The sequence below is a fragment of the Loxodonta africana genome, chromosome 4 (genome assembly GCF_030014295.1).
Source record: "Loxodonta africana isolate mLoxAfr1 chromosome 4, mLoxAfr1.hap2, whole genome shotgun sequence".
Classification (NCBI taxonomy): Eukaryota; Metazoa; Chordata; class Mammalia; order Proboscidea; family Elephantidae; genus Loxodonta; species Loxodonta africana.
The window spans coordinates 151,424,350-151,443,000 of record NC_087345.1 but is presented as its reverse complement, the minus strand read 5'-3'; the positions used below and the strand labels follow the sequence as shown (position 1 = coordinate 151,443,000).

The 18,651-nt window shown below is 37.3% G+C and overlaps 1 protein-coding gene across 5 annotated transcripts in view; it reads left to right on the top strand.

Moving 5' to 3' along the window:
* USP6NL (USP6 N-terminal like) overlaps window positions 1-18,651 on the top strand; it is a 189,213-nt gene that overhangs the window by 29,591 nt on the left and 140,971 nt on the right. The window lies entirely within an intron of this gene.

The following is an 18,651-nucleotide window of genomic DNA, read 5'->3' as shown; positions in this document are numbered from 1 at the left end:
TTTAACTGAAAAGATATGCTCTCCTGGCTTATCTAGTACTGAGCTGCATTCTGTTGGGAGATAACAATTTCTAGGTCTCCAATGGAAACCCTGGTGGCGTAGTGGTTAAGTGCTGTGGCAGCTAACCAAAGGATCGGCAGTTCGAATCTGTCAGGTGCTGTTCCGAAACTCTATGGGGCAGTTCTACTGTGTCCTATAGGGTTGCTATGAGTCGGGATTGACTCGACGGCACTGGGTTTGGTTTTTTTGGTTTTAGGTCTCCAATGACGAGGAAATTGAAGCTTTTAAGGATTCCGTTCTTCTTGGATCAACAGTCAATGCCCGTGGAAACGACAGTCAAGAGATCAAATAACGTATTGCATTTGGCAAATTTGCTGCCAAAGATCTCTTTAAAGTGTTCAAGAGCAAAGATGTCACTTTGATGACTAAAGTGCATCTTACCTAAGCCATAGTATTTTCAGTCACCTCCTATGAATGCAAAAGCTGGGCAGTGAAAAAGGAAGACTGAAAAGGAATTGACGCATTCAAATTGTGGTGGTGAAGGATATTGAATATACCATGGATTGCCAGAAGAATGAACAAATCTGTCTTGGAAGAAGTACAACCAGAGTGTTCCTTAGAAGCAAGGACTGTGAGACTTCACCTTGCTTACTTTGAACATGTCATCAGGAGGGACCAATCACTGGAAAAAGACATCATGCTTGGTAAAGTAGAGGGTCAGCAATAAAGAGGGAGACCCTTACTTAACGAGATTGATTGACACAGTAGCTGCAACAGTGGGCTCAAACATAGGAACAATTGTGAGGATGGCACAGGACCAGGCAATGTTTCGTACTCTTATACATTGGAGTTGGAGCCAATTCAAGGGCACCTATCAACAACAAGATCCCCAAAGTTTTCCTTTTTAATTTTTTTTTTCCTTTGATAAGTGTGTATCTCTTCCCAGCAAGTGAAATTCTAACATCTTCCTCTCCTTGACAACTAGTCCAACTTCAATTTTTTCAATAGGATTAATTTTCTATTTTATTTATTTCTGAAAATGTATTTAAAAAGTATGTATGATTTCTTTTTTACCATTGGAGAAAAGGTTTCATATGTATCACGTTCCTTTACCCATTAATACTTCAGTGTGTAGTTCTCGAGAACCAAGGATATTCTCTTAGGTAACCACTATAAAATTACCAAGTACAGTAAATTTAACAAATTATATTTATCTAATCTGCAATCCTTATTCCAGTCTTGGCAGTTTCCCCCAAAATGCCCTTTCTAGCATTATTTTCTCCCTCAAGTGCAGAAATCAGATAAGGGTTACTCAAGGATTGAGTTTAGCTGTCATGTCTCTTTAGTCTCCTCTAATGTGGAACAGTTCCTCAGTCTTTCGTTTCTTTTTTTTTTTTTATTGTGTTTTAAGTCAAAGTTTACAAATCAAGTCAGCCTCTCCTACAAAAATTTATATACACCTTGCTATATATACTCTTAGTTGCTCTTCCCCAATGAGACAGCACACTCCTTCCTTCCAGTCTCTATTTTTGTGTCCATTTGGCCAGCTTCTGACCCCCACTGCCCTCTCATCTCCCCTCCAGACAGGAGATGCCCACATAGTCTGATGTGTCTACTTGATCCAAGAAGCTAACTCTTCAACAGTGTCATTTTCTATCCCATAAAAAAAAAAAATCCAGTCCAATCCCTGTCAGAAGAGTTGGCTTTGGGAATGGTTCCTGTCTTGGGCTAACAGAAGGTCTGGGGACCATGACTTCTGGGGTCTTTCTAGTTTCAGTCAGACCATTAAGTCTGGTCTTTTTACGAGAATTTGAGGTCTGCATCCCACTGCTCTCCTCCCTCAGGGGTTCTCTGTTGTGTTCCCTGTCAAGGCAGTTATTGGTTGTAGCCGGCCACCATCTAGTTTTTCTGGTCTCAGGCTAATGTAGTCTCTGGTTTATGTGGCCCTTTCTGTCTCTTGGGTTCGTAATTACCTTGTGTCTTTGGTGTTCTTCATTTTCCTTTGCTCCAGGTGGGTTGAAACCCATTGATGCATCTTAGATGGCCGCTTGCTAGGGTTTAAGACCCCAGATGCCAGTCTCCAAAGTGCGATGCAGGATGTTTTCTTAATAGATTTTATTATGCCAATTGACTTAGATGTCCCCTGAAACCATAGTCCCCAAACCCCCAGCCCTGCTATGCTGGCTTTTGAAGTGTTCAGTTTATTCAGGAAATTTCTTTGCTTTTGGTTTAGTCCAGTTGTGCTGACCTCTCCTGTATTGTGTGTTGTCTTTCCCTTCACCTAAAATAGTTCTTATCTACTATCTAATTAGTGAAAACCTTCTTCCTCTCTATGTCCCTCTCCACTCTCGTAAGCATCAAAGAATATTTTCTTCCTTATTTAAACTATTTCTTAAGTTCTTATAATAGTGGTCTCATACAATATTTGTCCTTTTGCAGCTGACTGATTTCATTCAGCATGATGCCTTCCAGATTCCTCCATGTAATGAAGTGTTTCACGGGTTTGTCATTGTTCTTTATTGATGCATAGTATTCCATTGTGTAAATATACCATAATTTACTTATCCATTCATCCATTGATGGGCACCTTGGTTGCGTCCATCTTTTTGCTATTGTAAACAGTGCTGCAATGAACATGAGTGTGCATGTATCTGTTCATGTAAAGGCTCTTATTTCTCTAGGATATATTCCAAGGAGTGGGATTGCTGGATAGTATGGTAGTTCTATTTCTAGTTTTTTAAGGAAGTGCCAAATTGATTTCCAAAGTGGTTGTACCATTTTACATTCCCACCAGCAGTGTATAAGTGTTCCAGTCTCTCCCCAACCTCTCCAACATTTATTATTTTGTGTGTTTTGGATTAATGCCAGCCTTGTTGGAGTGAGATGGAATCTCACTGTAGTTTTGACTTGCATTTGTCTAATGGCTAGTGATTGTGAGCATTGCCTTATGTATCTGATAGCTACCTGAATGTCTTTAGTGAAGTACCTGTTCATATCCTTTGCTGATTTTTTAAGTGAGTTATTTGTCTTTTCGTAGTTGAGTTTTTGCAGTATCGTGTAGATTTTAGAGATCAGATGCTGATCGGAAATGTCATAGCCAAAAACTTTTTCCCAATCTGTAGGTAATCTTTTTACTCTTTTGGTGAAGTTGTTGGATGAGCACAGGTGTTTGATTTTTAGGAGCTCCCAGTTATCTAGTTTCTCTTCTGCATTGTTAGTAATGTTTTGTATACTGTTTATACCATGTATTAGGGCTCCTCGCATTGTCGCTATTTTTTCTTCCATGATCTTTATCATTTTAGATTTTGTAGTTATATGGATTTTGATCCATTTTGAGTTAGTTTTTGTGCATGGCGTGAGATATGGGTCTTGTTTCATTTTTTTGCAGATGGATATCCAGTTATGGCAGCACCATTTATTAAACTATCTTTTCCCTGTTTAACTAACTTTGGGCCTTTGTCAAATATCAACTGCTCATATGTGGATGGATTTATGTCTGGATTCTCAATTCTGTTCCATTGGTCTATGTATCTGTTGTACCAGTACCAGGCTCTTTCGACTACTGTGGTGGTATAATAGGTTCTGAAATCAGTTAGAATGAGGCCTCCTGCTTTGTTCATTTTTGGTAATGCTTTACTTATCTGGGGCCTCTTTCCGTTCCATATGAAGTTGGTGATTTGTTTCTCCATCTAATTAAAAAATGTCGTTGGAATTTGGATCGGAATTGCATTGTATCTATAGATGGCTTTTGGTAGAATAGACAGTTTTACAAAGTTAAGTCTTCCTATCCATGAACAAGGTATATTTTTCCACTTACGTAGGTCTCTTTTGGTTTCTTGCAGCAGTGTCTTGTAGTTTTCTTTGTATAGGTCTTCTACATCTCTGGTAAGATTTATTCCTAAGTATTTTATCTTCTTGGGGACTACTGTAGTTGGTGTTGATTTGGTGATTTCCTCTTCAATGTTCTTTTTGTTGCTGTAGAGGAATCCAACTGATTTTCGTATGTTTGTATTATATCCTGATACTCTGCTGAACTCTTCTATTAGTTTCAGTAGTTTTCTTGAGGATTCTTTAGGGTTTTCTGTGTATAAGATCATGTCATTTACCAATAGAGATACTTTTACTTCTTCCTTACAAATCTGGATGCCCTTTATTTCTTTATCTAGCCTAATTGCTCTGGCTTGGACCTCCAGCACAATGTTGAATAAGGGTAGTGATAAAGGGCATCCTTGTCTGATTCCGATCTAAAGGGGAGTGCTTTCACACTCTCTCCATTTAGGATAATGTTGGCTGTTGGCTTTGCATAAATGCCCATTATTATGTTGAGGAATTTTCCTTTTATTCCTATTTTTCTGAGAGTTTTTATCATGAATGGGTGTTGGACTTTGTCAAATGCCTTTTCTGCATCAATTGATGAGATCATGTGGTTCCTATCTTTTGTTTTACTTATATGTGGATTACAGTAATTGTTTTTCTCATGTTGAACCATCCCTGCATACCTGGTAAGAATCCCACTTGGTCATGGTAAATTATTTTTTTAATATGCTGTTGAATCCCATTGGCTAGAATTTTGTTGAGGATTTTTGCATCTAAGTTCATGAGGGATATAGGTCTGTAATTTTCTTTTTTTGTGGTGTCTTTACCTGGTTTTGGTGTCAGGGATATCGTGGCTTCATAGAATGAGTTTGGGACTGTTCCTTCCTTTTTTATGCTCTGAAATACCTTTAGTGGTAGTGGCGTTAACTCTTCTCTGAAAGTTTGGTAGAACTCTGAAGTGAAGCTGTCTGGGCCAGGGTTTTTGTTGTTATTGTTGTTGTTGGGAGTTTTTTTGATTACCTTTTCAATCCCTTCTTTTGTTATGGGTCTATTTAGTTATTCTTCCTCTGTTTGTGTTAGTTTAGGTAGGTAGTGTGTTTCTAGGAATTAATCCATTTCTTCTAGGTTTTCGAATTTGTTACGGTACAATTTTTCATAGTAATTTGATATGATTCTCTTAATTTCAGTTGGGTCTGTTGTAATATCACCCATCTCATTTCTTATTCAGGTTATTTGCTTCTTCTCCTGTTTTTCTTTTGTCAGTTTGGCCAATGGTTTATCAATTTTGTTTATTTTTCAAAGAACCAGCTTTTGGCCTTGTTAACTCTTTCAATTGTTTTTCTGTTTTCTATTTCATTTAATTCTGCTGTAATTTTTATTATTTGTTTTCTTCTGGTGCCTGAGGATTTCTTTTGTTGCTTTCTTTCTATTTGTTCAAGTTGTAGGGATAATTCTTTGATTTTGGCCCTTCTTTTTGTATGTGTGCATTTATTGATATAAATTGATCTCTGAGCACTGCTTTAGCTTTGTCCCACAGGTTCTGGAAGGAAGTGTTTTCATTCTCATTGGATTCTATGAATTTCTTTATTCCCTCCTTCATGTCTTGTATAACCCAGTCATTTTCGAGCAGGGTATTTTTCAGTTTCCAAGTGTTTGATTTCATTTCCCAGCTTTTTCCGTTATTGATTTCCACTTTTATGGCCTTATGGTCAGAGAAGACGCTTTGTAATATTTTGATGTTTTGGATTCTGCTAAGGCTTGCTTTATGACCTAATACGTGGTCTATTCTTAGAGAATGTTCCATGTGCAGTAGAAAAGAAAGTATACTTGGCTCCTGTTTGGTAGAGTGTTCTATACATGTCTGTGAGATCAAGTTGGTTGATTTTGGCATTTAGATCTTCTGTATCTTTGTTGAGCTTCTTTCTGGATGTCCTGTCCTTCTACGAAAGTGGATTGAAGTCTCCTACTATTAACTGTGGTGCTGTCTATCTCCTTTTTCAATGTGTTAGAGTTTGTTTTATGTATCTTGCAGCCCTGTCATTGCGTGCATAAATATTTAATATGGTTATATCCTCCTGGTGTTTTGTCCCTTTAATCATTACATAGTGTCCTTTTTTATCCTTTGTGGTGGATTTAACTTTAAAGTCTGTTTTGTCAGAAGTTAATACTGCCACTCCTGCTCTTTTTTGATTGTTATTTGCTTGATATATTCTTTTCCATCCTTTGAGTTTTAGTTTGTTTGTGTCTCTAAGTCTAAGGTGTGTCTCTTGTAGGCAACATATAGATGGATAGCGTTTTTTTAATCCATTCTGCCAGTCTGTGTTTTTATTGGCGTGTTTAGTCCATTTACATTCAGCATAATTATGGATAGGTATGAGTTTAGTGCTGTCATTTTGATATCTTTTTTTTTGTATGTTTTGACAAGTTCTTTTTCGCACTTAATTTTTTGTGCTGAGTAGTTATATATTGTCTTTTCCTCTTATTTGTTGTTGTTGATTTTGTTTCTGCTGACTCTTTTTTCTTGTGTTTTATTTTGATGAGTAGGATTGTTAATCTCCTTTGTGGTTACTTTAATATTTACCCATTTTTCTAAGTTTAAACCTAACTTTCTTTTCTTTATATCACCCTGTCTTCCTCTTCATATGAAAGACCTATGACTACATTTCTTACTCCTTGTTCATTGTTTTAATGTCATCTTCTTTTACATAATAACATTGCTGTTTCCCTGTTTTGAGTGTTTTTTTAATCTTAATTTATTTTTGTGATTTCCCTATTTGAGTTGACATCTGATTCCTCTGTCCAGCATTCTAGTCTTGGGTTGATACCTGATATTATTGATTTTCTAACTAAAGAACTCCCTTTAGTATTTCTCGTAGTTTTCATGAATTCCCTAAACTTCTCTTTATCTGGAATTTAACTAATTTTGCCTTCATATTTGAGAGACAGTTTTGCTGGATATATGATTCTTTGCTGGCAATTTTTTTCCTTGGATGCTTTATACAAGTCATCCCATTGCCTCCTTGCCTGCATGGTTTCTGCCTAGTAGTCTGAGTTTATTCTTATTGACTCTCCTTTGTAGGTGACTTTTTGTTTTTCCCTAGCTACTCTTAAAATTCTCTCTTTATCTTTGGTTTTGGTAGGTTTGATTATAATATGTCCTGGTGACTTTCCTTTAAGAGCTAGCTTATGTGGAGTTTGATAAGCATCTCGGATGGATAGATATCTTCTCATTTTTTGCTGTATCAGGGAAGTTTTCTGCCAACAAATCTTCAACAGTTCTCTCTGTATTTTCTGTTATCCTTCCCTGTTCTGGTACTCCAATCACTCGTAGATTATTTCTCTTGATAGAGTCCCACATAATTCTTAAGGTTTCTTCATTTTTTAAAAATTCTTGTGTCTGATTTTTCTTCAAATACACTGGTTCCAAGTACTTTATCTTCAGTCTCATCAATTCTGTCTTCCACTTGTTCAGCTCTGCTCCTTTGACTTTCTATTGAGTTTTCTAATTCTTCTGCATTTCTGATTTCTGTGTCTCTATGGATTCTTGTAGCTTGTTAAATTTTTTATTATGTTCTTGAATAACCTTTTTAGTATCTTTGCTTTATCTCTGTGTTCCTTGGCTTGCTCTACATATTGCCTGATCTCCTTCCTAATTTTATTCTTGATGTCTTGAAGAGTTCTGTGTATTAATCTTTTGTATTCTGCATCTGGTAATTCCAGGAATGCACTTTCATCCAGAAGATCTCTTGATTTTTTGTTTTGAGAGCTTGTTGAAGTAATCGTGGTTTGCTTCTTTATGTGATTGATATTGACTCTTGTCTCCGAGCCATCTATAAGTTATCGTATTCATTTATTTTATGTTTGCTTAGTGTATCCTAGCTTCTTGTTTTGTTTTGTTTTGATATGCCCAAATGGGTTGCTTGAGTGAGCTAGCTTGATTATCTTCGCCTTTGAAGCTCTGACGTCTTGTCACCGGATGGCTAGAGCTATTATCAGGTATATCAGCCCAGGAGTCCATTTAATTTTCTAGTATGGATTCAGCTCAGGTGTCCAGGTAGTTGGTCATCAAGTGTGTGATACAGGCTCTGTCCTACAATCTTAGAGGGGCAGGGGTGATTGGTGTAGGTACCGGTACCTGGTTGCAGCAGGGGTCATGCTCTGAACTAGGCAGCGGGCTGACAGTCGTTCCCCAAGTGTCTGTGAGGAAAGCGCTTCCCTGTTCCCTAGAGCGTACAGGTGGGTGGGTTCTGCAGATGGACCATTGGCAACCAATGCTTTTGTTTGTAAGGGCTAGAAGGTACCGGTTATCCTTGGGCCTGTGTCGCGGGTGGCTGGGTGACCTGAGTGGAGCCACCAGTCTTTAAGGCCCTGATGTGGGTAGGTGAGGACCCAGTTTAATAGGCAAAGCGGTGTCAAACATCAAACACATACCTCACCACCGCACAGCTGAAACAGTTGCAGTCTGCCGGAAAAGGCCTGTTATCTTGAAATATGCCCACAGAGTTCCGTTCAGCGGGGAAAGGTGTTCAAAATCCATGGACCATTTATGCCTGGCCTGGAGCCTCTTCTGTCCTGAGCTCCCCTGGTTAGTGGAGCTGGAAAATTATCTCTTCCCCAAATTGTAAATTTTTTCCTTCTCCAGGGCTGGGAGAATGGCTCAGGATGCTCAGCAGGATGTATCTCAGGCCCAGGGAAAGCAGCAGCCACTGAAGCCGTCTTGGGGCTGGGGCGTGGTAAAATACACGCAAGTACTTGGCTTTTGCCGAGAGTGCCATTTTTCTCTGGTTTGGGATGTGTGAGTAGGCTGTGTGGCTGGTTGTTTCTCCCTGAGGAAACTGCGGCCAAACGCTACACCAGCCTGCCACAGCTGCTTCCGGGAATGGTGCCTGAGGGATCCTGGTGATTCAGGTCAGGTAACTTCTCTCCACCCTGAACCGTCTCTCCCTCCCCCTGCCACTCAGTCTGTTTTCTAACTTTTTCTTTGATGTTCAGGGCTCCTAGCTTGTCATAAATATAATCATTTCATTTGTTTCTTTGAGTCTTTGTTGTAAGAGGGTCACCAGAAGCGTTTGGCTATTCCACCATCTTGGCCCCCCACTCCTCAGTCTTTATCTTTCATGATATTGTTTTTGAGGAGTACAGACCAGTTATTTGTGGACTGTTCCCCAGATTAGGGAGATGTCATTAGGGTTGTTTGAGGGCTGTTCTAAGGGAATTCACTCTGACACATGAGACTGATTTGGTGGCAGTCTGTCAGGAAGTCTGCTTTGAAGAGAAAGGAAGACTGCATGATGCTCTCTGGATTTCCTTTCTGCTTAGCTCTTTAATAGAAAATTTCCCACTTCTCCTTTAATTGAAATAGGAATCAAATCTTACACAAGAGTAAGAGTTATTGTTTTGCCTACTAGTTTTTATTCTGCTTTTATTACCAAGGCTTGAGAAAAATGGCAACATTACATTTTCTAGAACCTGAGGTGACCTTGAAAAAGACATTTGGGTTTAATCTGCAAATTTAATTTGACAAAATAATTATGCAATTATTTTGCATAATTCCTATGTTGAATTATGTTGACAAAAGCTCAAGGTGCTGTTGAACAGATACTATGAAGGTATAAGGTATAGCAGTATTGAATTTGTTTTATAACCATACAGCAGCTGCAGTTGCTCATCTATAAACTGAAGTTGCTTCACTTAAGATTAGTCCATTCTCTTAACCTGGTGCCTCTTTATCTTTGTCCTGATGAATTTTCTTTAGCCAAAAATAGAATAAATGAGCATAAATGACACTGATTCTCATTAGGTTTTAGAGAGTTATGGGTCATCTTAGATTTTATTATGAAATGTCAGGATCCATACCATCTACAGTTATGACTATTAAAAGTTTAATAATTGCAAGGCATAATGAAAGATAGAAAGTTAACTTAGAATATTGCTAAGAATAAAAAATTGAAAATCTGCTTTTTAGACAACTTTGAGATATATGATACTATAAATTAATTTTTAAAAATATAAGAATCATGGTATCTTGAATTTTTTATCGTAAAACACATTTTAAGGAAGAGAATATTTGATTTTCAGTAAATAATAATTACGTTTGTATTTTAGCTTAAACAGGTACTTAATGAGCACCTACGTGTTTACTGCTGCTGTGTCAATCTTTTTTTTTTTGATTACCTTCTTTTTTTTTAATTGTGCTTTAGGTGAAAGCTTACAGAGCAAATTAGTTGCTCATTTGGCAGTTTATACACAGATTGTCTTGTGACATTGGTTGGAACCCCCACAATGTGTCAACACTTTCCTTCTCTCTACTCCAGGTTTCCCATTTCCATTCGCCCCATTTTCCTGTCCCTTTTTGTGCTCTGGCTTTGCTTTTGAGCAGGTGTTGCCCATTTGGTTCCATTTACATGATTGAGCTAATTAGCACGTATCTACATTAGTTATTGTATAGACCCATGTAATCTTTGGCTGAAGGGTGAACTTCGGGAGTGACTAGTTCTGAGTTAAAAGGGTGTCTGGGGGCCGTAGTCTTGGGGTTGCTGTCTTAATCTTTGAGAATACCATAGTGAATAAGGCACACATGGTGTTTGGGCTCAAAGAGCATAGAGTTAGTAGGAAGACAGATATTAAATATGGTAGTATTAATACAAAAAGGGAAATACAGGATTCTTCAGGAGCAAGGGAAACTATCTATCCTCGGGGAGGTCAGGAAGACCACCTTGAGGAAATAATATTCCAGTCGAGACTTGAAAGATAGATAGAAATTAGATAAGTGAAGAGGAAGAGAGAATGTTCTAAAGATGGGGAACAACATGTGGGAAGACCAGGAGTTGAGAGATTGAGATATTAAGATTAAGAAATTAAGGAAAATTCAGCATGGTACGGCAGGTCAGTTTGGAGAGATTAAGTTTGTAATTTGAGTTTAGATGAATACCCCACTTTCCCAGTTTTCCTGTATTATTTATTTTATCTAATCTCATCTAAACCAGCCTGTTTTCTTTATCTTCTCCAAACTGCTTTTGTTAAAAAAAAAAAAAAAGTATAACTATAACATTATAGTGAGTATATTTAATGGCCCTAAAAAAGTCATTGATGACCCTCCTATCTTAAAGCAGCTGTGTGCTTTTCTTGCATATGACCTTCTGGTTTTGTCCAGATAGTGTATATCTTTATATAATCACATTCATAGTATAAGTAATTTTATACTCTGATTTTAACATAGAATTGTGCTTAAGTATTTATCATATTTTTAAAATTATTTTCATAATTATATTCCTTCAAGGTAATGAAACATCTTATTTAACCATATCCTTAGTTTTGGTCATTTAGGATGGTTCAGTTTTTAGAAAGTGTTTATAAAATAAATATCACTAATGAATTTGACTTTTTTAAAAAAGCTGGAATTAATTCCTTAGGCTAGATTTATAGTATTGAATTTTTTTTGGCTATATCTGCATATTTTTCTAAAAAAGCATTATTCCAATTTATAGTTACTCTGGTAATTAGTATACTATGATATCAGTTTTAAGGATGGCTAGTTTAATAGGCTCAAAATGACGTAGTCAAGTTGCTTTCAGTTGTATTTATTTGATTTTTAGAGAGGATACTTTTTTTTTATGTGCCCATTATTTAAATTTCTTTTATATCATGTCTTTCTAAAATAGTCCTTTCTTCCAAAATGATTATTTAAAATCACAGATTTTAACTGTGGATGCTGCTTTTCACCTCCAAAACTTTATTATGAAGCAATGTACTTTAATACATTTATTGGAATTTTATATGTTTCTCTTTTGAGACTTTGGTTATTTCGGAATGCTCAAAGGAGAGATAGTGAATAAAAAAAAAAAAAGAGTGAATAGTACACAGAAAAGAAAAGGCAGAAAATGAGAAAAGGTTTCAGAAAGGGAGGGCAGGTAGAGAACAATAACTTCCAAAGGTCAGTTTTTCCTAGCGTACAGCTCTGTCAAGGACCCTGCTGATGGTCTGTCTTCCTGAACAGTTACCATCTTCTAATCTGTTTTGAGATTGTGTGAAAGAAGGATAATGTTGTCGTCTGCAAATACATATTCTGTGGCTCTTTCCACATCAGTCAGTTTCAGGATATTTTACCTTCATATCTTTTTTCCTCCTTTTTTATTTCTGTATCTGTGAGGATAGTTTATTAGCTTTTGACAGTGCTAATTTTTTACATACCCGGTGCCCTCGAGTCGATTCCGACTCATAGCAACCCTATAGGACGGAGTAGAACTGCCCCATAGAGTTTCCAAGGAGCGCCTGGCAGGTTTGAACTGCCGACTCTTTGGTTAGCAGCCGTAGCACTTAACTAGCCATTATGAATTATTAGGATTGATTGAAAAAAAAAAAAGCCATCTAAACACTATATGGACAGAAAATATTGCAAAGTTGAGGTATAGAAAACGGTGTAGAGAAAAAAGTCAACAAATATTTTTTGTAATCAACATATGTCATAGTTTATATTGTGAGTTTATAAAGGTTGAGTCTCAAAATTCTAGAATAATAATTATATCCCATCTTTAAAATTGAAGTAACATGACAACCAAAGGAAGTACATTAACTGGTTTATTAGCCCAACAGGAGACCAGTCAGAAATAGGTTTATAATTTAATATTCAATAATCTTTTTCTATTTGCAGGCCAATTGGCATCTTGAACTCTTACAGATTATTCTTGTCATGAAAATTATAACCTTTCACATTTTTTCCTTCTCATTTATCTACATGCTCTGGAAAAGATGACAGTAGTTTAATTCTAAAATGTATTTCTAAGAAATAAAAAAAAAAGTTTTCTGAAAAGTGGGAAAAAAATTCTGAATCATTGCCAAAAATTCAAAAATGCTGAGTTGTTATTCATATGATCAAAACAAATTATGGGTACATACTCACAGTGCAAATATCCTTGTTTGAGTATCATGTAAAGTAGGTATTCATGGAATATTCCAAATTGTAAAAACACATATCAGTTTCAAAAGAGTACACATAATATTACCTTGTTTTTATTAAAAAAACAACAAGAAAAATATACATGGATAAGCCTGAAAGGCTGTTAGTAGTATTTATCTCCTTCTGTGGGCTTAAGAAAGATATTTATTTATTTTGGTTAACTTTTGGATTTTTATTTTTCTAAAGCAAACACACATTCTTTTTGTAATAAAAAATATTACAGATGTATAATAATGAAGAGACTAGAGACCTATTAAACCAGTTTGTAATTCTTTAAGATTTAAGGAAATTGGTTTGAATTATTTATAACATTATTTTGCTTTAGAATTATAGTGATTCTCAGTACTTCTTTATGCTTAGGGCCAAATAAGAAATCCCAGAGAACTTGTTCATGGTTTTATGTAATGGTAACATTAGAAAGAATACAAATGAGACAAAATTCAAAGTCTTCTTTCTCTTTCCATATATATTTCTTGTGTGCAAAGAAAGGTAAGACCAGATTTCTTTCCTTTGTCCAGCTGTTTTTCTTTACATCATTTGACCTGTAGTTCCTGTTATTGATCTCTGTTCATCTAAAAGATGACTTAAATTTTTTTAAATTGTGTTTTAGGTGAAAGTTTATACAGCAAATTAGGTTCCCATTTAACAATTTTTATAAAAATTGTTCCTTGACATTGGTCACATTTTTTACAATGTGTCAACATTCTCATTATTTCCATTCTGTTTGTTTTGTTTCCAATAATCTAGCTTCCTTATCCCTCGTTCCCTTCTCATCTTTGTTTTAAGGTTTATGTTGACTCTTTGATTCACAGAGTTGATTATTTAAGGAAGCATAGTACTATGCTTATTAGTACTATGATATTGTTTATTTTGTACGCTAATCTATTATGTGGATGAAAGGTGACCACCGGGAGTGGTTTCAGTTCCAGGTTCAAAGGGTATCTTAGGGTGATAGTCTTGAAGGCCCTCTAGTCTCTATCCATCCAGTAAGTCTGGCTTTTTTTTTTTTTTCCCCAGGAATTTGAGTTTTGTTCTACATTTTCCACCCTTTCTATCCAGACTTTATATTGTGTCCCTGGTCAGAACGTTCAGGAGTGGTAGTTGGGCACCATCTAATTCTGGTCTTAGGGTAGATGAAGCCATGGCTTATGTGGACTGTTAGTCCTATGGACTAGTTCCTTCTTTGAGTCTTTGGTATCCTTCATTCTCATTTTTTCCAGACAAGTAGAGAACAATAATTGTATCTTAGATGGCTGTGTGCAAGCTTTTAGGGCCCCAGATGGTACTCACTGAACTAGAATGTAGAACATTAGCTTTTTGAATGATGTTATGTCAGTTGACCAAGTTATCCCATGAGACTCTGGTCCTAAGCCTTCAAATACAGTAAGCTAATCTCACAAGGTGTTTGGTTATGTCTAGGAAGTATCTGTAGCTGTGTCCTCTATGTGCTTTATTATATATATGATTATATATGCAGGACACACAAACATATATATACGTATGTCTACAAATACACCTATATATGCACACACATATACTCACATTTGCCTTCCTATACACATATGTGGAGCCCTGTTGGTGTAGTTGTTAAGAGCTTGGCTGCTAACCAAAAGGTCAGCAGTTCAAATCCACCAGTCACTCATTAGAAACCCTACTGGGCAGTTCTACTCTGTCCTATAGGGTTGCTATGAGTCAAAATTGACTTGACAGCTCCCAACAACATACACGTATAATGACATGTGCAAAGAGCTGGAGATAGAAACCAAAAGGGTAGAACACATTCAGCATTTGTCAAGCTGAGGGAACTGAAGAAAAATTCAAGACTCGAGTTGCAGTAGTGAAGGATTCTGTGGGGAAAATACTAACTCAGTAAAGCATCAAAAGATGGAAGGAATACACAGAGTTGCTATGCCAAAAAGAATTTGTAGATGTGCAACCATTTCAGGAGATAGCATATGATCAAGAACTGATGGTACTGAAGGAAGAAGTGCAAGCTGCACTGAAGGCATTGGTGAAAAACAAGGCTCCAGGAATTGGCAGAATATGAATTGAGATGTTTCAACAAATGGATGCAGTGCTCGAAGTGCTCACTCATCTATGCCAAGACATTTGGAAGACAGCTACCTGGCCAACCGTCTGGACGATATCCATATTTATGCCTATTCCAAAAAAAGGGTGATCCAACTGAATATGGAAATTATCGAACAATATCATTAATTTTGCTGAAGATCATTCAAACGTTGCTGCAGCAATATACAGACAAGGGACTGCCAGAAATTCAAGGTGGATTCAGAAGAGGACATGGAACCAGGGGTATCATTGCTGATGTCAGATGGATCCTGGCTGAAAGCAGAGAATACCAGAAAGATGTTTACTTGTGTTTTATTGGCTGTCATGGATTGAATTGTGTCCCCCCAAAATATCTGTCAACTTGGCTAGGCCATGATTCCCTTGTATGATTGTCCACCATTTTATCTTCTGATGTGATTTTCGTATATGCTGTAAATCCTGTCATTATTATGTACTAAGATGGATTAGCAGCAGTTACATTGATGAGATCTACGAGATTAGGTAGTGTCTTAAGCCAATCTCTTTTGAGATATAAAAGACATAAGCGAGCAGAGAGACATGGGGACTTCATACCACCAAGAAAGCAGTGCTGGGAGCAGAGCACGTTCTTTGGGCCTGAGGTTCCTGTGTGAGATGCTCCGTGACCAAGGGAAGACTGATGTGTCACAAAAAACTTCCTTCAGAGGTGACACAGAGAGAAAGCCTTCTCCTGGAGCTCGTGCCCTGAATTCGGACTTTTAGCCTACTGGACTGTGAGAGAATAAACTTCTCTTTGTTAAAGCCATCCACTTGTGGTATTTCTCTTATACCGGCACTAGATGACTAAGTCATTGACTATGCAAATGCATTCGACTGTGTGGATCATAACAGATTATGGGTAACACTGTGAAGACTGGAAATTCCAGAACACTTAATTGTGCTCATGAAGAACCTGTATATAGATTAAGAGGCAGTTGTTTGAACAGAACAAGGGGATACCATGTGGTTTAAAGTCAGGAAGGGTGTGCATCAGGGTTGTATCCTTTCACTATACCGATTCAATCTGTATGCTGAGCAAATAATTTGAGAAGCTGGACTATATGAAGAAGAATGGGGCATCGGGATTGGAGGAAGACTCATTAGCAACCTGCATTATGCAGATGACACAACCGTGCTTACTGAAAGTGAAGATGACTTGAAACACTTACTGATGAAGATCAAAGACCACAGCCTTCAGTATAGATTATACCTCAACATAAAGAAAACAAAAATCCTCACAACTGTATCAATAAGCAACATCATGATAACAGAGAAAGATTGAAGTTGTCAAGAATTTCATTTTACTTGGATCCACAGTCAACACCCACGGAAGCAGTAGTCAGAAAATCAGAAGACGCATTGCATTGGGCAAAGTTGTCACCTTGAAGACTAAGGTGTGCCTGACCAAAGCCATGATGTTTTCAATCGCCTCATATGCACGCAAAAGCTGGAAGGAAGACCAGAGAAGAATTGACGCCTTCATATTGTGGTGTTGGCAAAGAATATTGAATATGCCATGAACTGCCAGAAGAATGAACAGATCTGTCTTAGAAGAAGTACAACCAAGGATGGCAAGACTACATCTCACATACTTTGGCCATGTTGTCAGGAGGAATCCAGTCCCTGGAGAAAGACATCAAGCTTGGTAAAGTAGAGGGTCAGTGAAAAAAAGGAAAACCCTCAACAAGATGGATTGACACGGTGGCTGCAATGATGTGCTCAGGCATAACAACAATTGTGAGGATGGCGCAGGACTGAGCAGTGTTTTGTTCTTTTGTACATAGAGTCGCTACAAGTTGAAACTGACTCGACGGCACCTAACAACAACAGCAACATCTACCTATGTCACCACACACATATTTTTTGGTTGTTATTACTGTTGTTGCGAAATTGCACGTTACAAAATTTACCAAAATTGTTCCTTATACTTACGTACTTCTTAGTGTCTTCCTTTACCTTGGGCAGGTTGTACAGTTCTCACCCATATTGATTATTGCCTCACGCATAACCAAAAGTAACAAGTGTCTACTATCTAGAAAGTGAATCTCCCTCCCTCCCTATCCCATCGCTGCTAACAATCTGTCTTAGTTATCTAGTGCTGCTATAACAGAAATACTACAATTGGAAGGCTTTAGCAAAGACAAATTTATTTTCTCACAGTCTAGCAGGCTAGAAGTCCAAATTCAGGGCATCAGCTCCAGGGGAAGGTGTTCTGTCTCTGTCGGCTCTGGAGGAAGGCCCTTCTCATCAATCTTCCCCCTGGACTAGGAGTTTCTCTGTGCAGGAACCCTGGGTCCAAAGGATGAGCTTTGCTCCTGGCACTGCTTTCTTGGTGGTATGAAGTCCTCAACTCTCTGCTCACTTTCCTTTCCTTTTATCTCTTGGAAAATAGAAGGTGGTGTCGGCCGTACCCCAGGGAAACTCCCTTTACATTGCATCAGGAATGTGACCTGAGTGAGGGTGTTACATTCCCACCCTAATCGTCTTTAGCATAAAATTACAACCACAAAATGGAGGACAACCACTCAGTACTGGGAGTCATGGCCGAACCAAGTTGACACGTCTTGGGAGGACACAATTTAATTGATGACACCATCAAAGACCTTTGCTTTCTATGTATATACCTATTCTTGAGTTTTTATAAAAGTGAGACCATATAATATTTGTCCTTTTATGATTGACTTATTTCACTCACCACAATATCCTCCAGCTTAATCCATGTTATGTTTTGAAGACTCATCATTATTCTTTATAGTCGTGTAGTATTCCATTGTATGAATGTACCACAAATTGTTCATCTGTTGATGGGCACTTAGGGTTTTTTCTAACTTTATGCTATTGTGAAATAATGCTGCAATGAACATAAGTATGTATATGTCTATTTGTGTCGCTGCTGTTATATCTCTTGGACATTTACCTAGGAGTCAGATTCCTGGGTCATAAAGTATTTCTATTACTAGCTTTTTGAGGAAGCAGTATACCAATTTCCATAGTGGTTTTATGATCTTACAATCCCACTGGCAGTGTATAAGAGTTACAATCTCCCCATAACCTTGCCAGCATTTGTTGTTTTCTGTTTTTTTTGATCAGTGCCGTTTTTGCAGGGGTAAGATGGTATCTCATTATCGTTTTGATTTGCATCTCTCCGATGGCTAATGATCATGAGCATCTTTTCATATATTTGTTAGCCACCTGAACTCCCTCTTTGGTGAAGTGTCTGTTCATGTGCTTTATCCATATTTTGATTGAGTTGTTTATCTTTATTATTGAATTGTTGAGGTTTTCTGTATATTTTAGAGATTAGACCCTTATCAGATGTGTTGTTTCCAAAGATTTTTTTCCCATTCTGTAGGTTAGCTTTTTATATTTTTGGTAAAGTCTTTTGATGAGCATAAGTATTTAATTTTTAGGAGTTTCTGGTTATCTAGTTTGTCTTCTGTTGTTCGTGCATTTGTAGTTGTGGTTGCTAGACTGTTCATGCAAAAAACTAGTTCCCTAGTTTTTTCCCTGTGTTATCTTTCAGTAACTTCATAGTTTTAGCTTTAACATTTAGGTCTTTGATCCTTTTTTGTGTTAGTTTTTGTGTATTGTGTGAGTTATGGGTCTTTTTTCATTTTTCTGCAAGTGAATATCCAGTTTTGCCAGCAGCGTTTAGTAAAGGGACTGATTCTTCACGATTGAATGGACTTTGACCCTTTGTCAAAGTGACCCTTTGTCAAAAATCAGCTCCCCATGGATGGATGGATTTACAAAAAAGTTGCCTCTTGTATTTTTATTTGGAGTAGACAGAA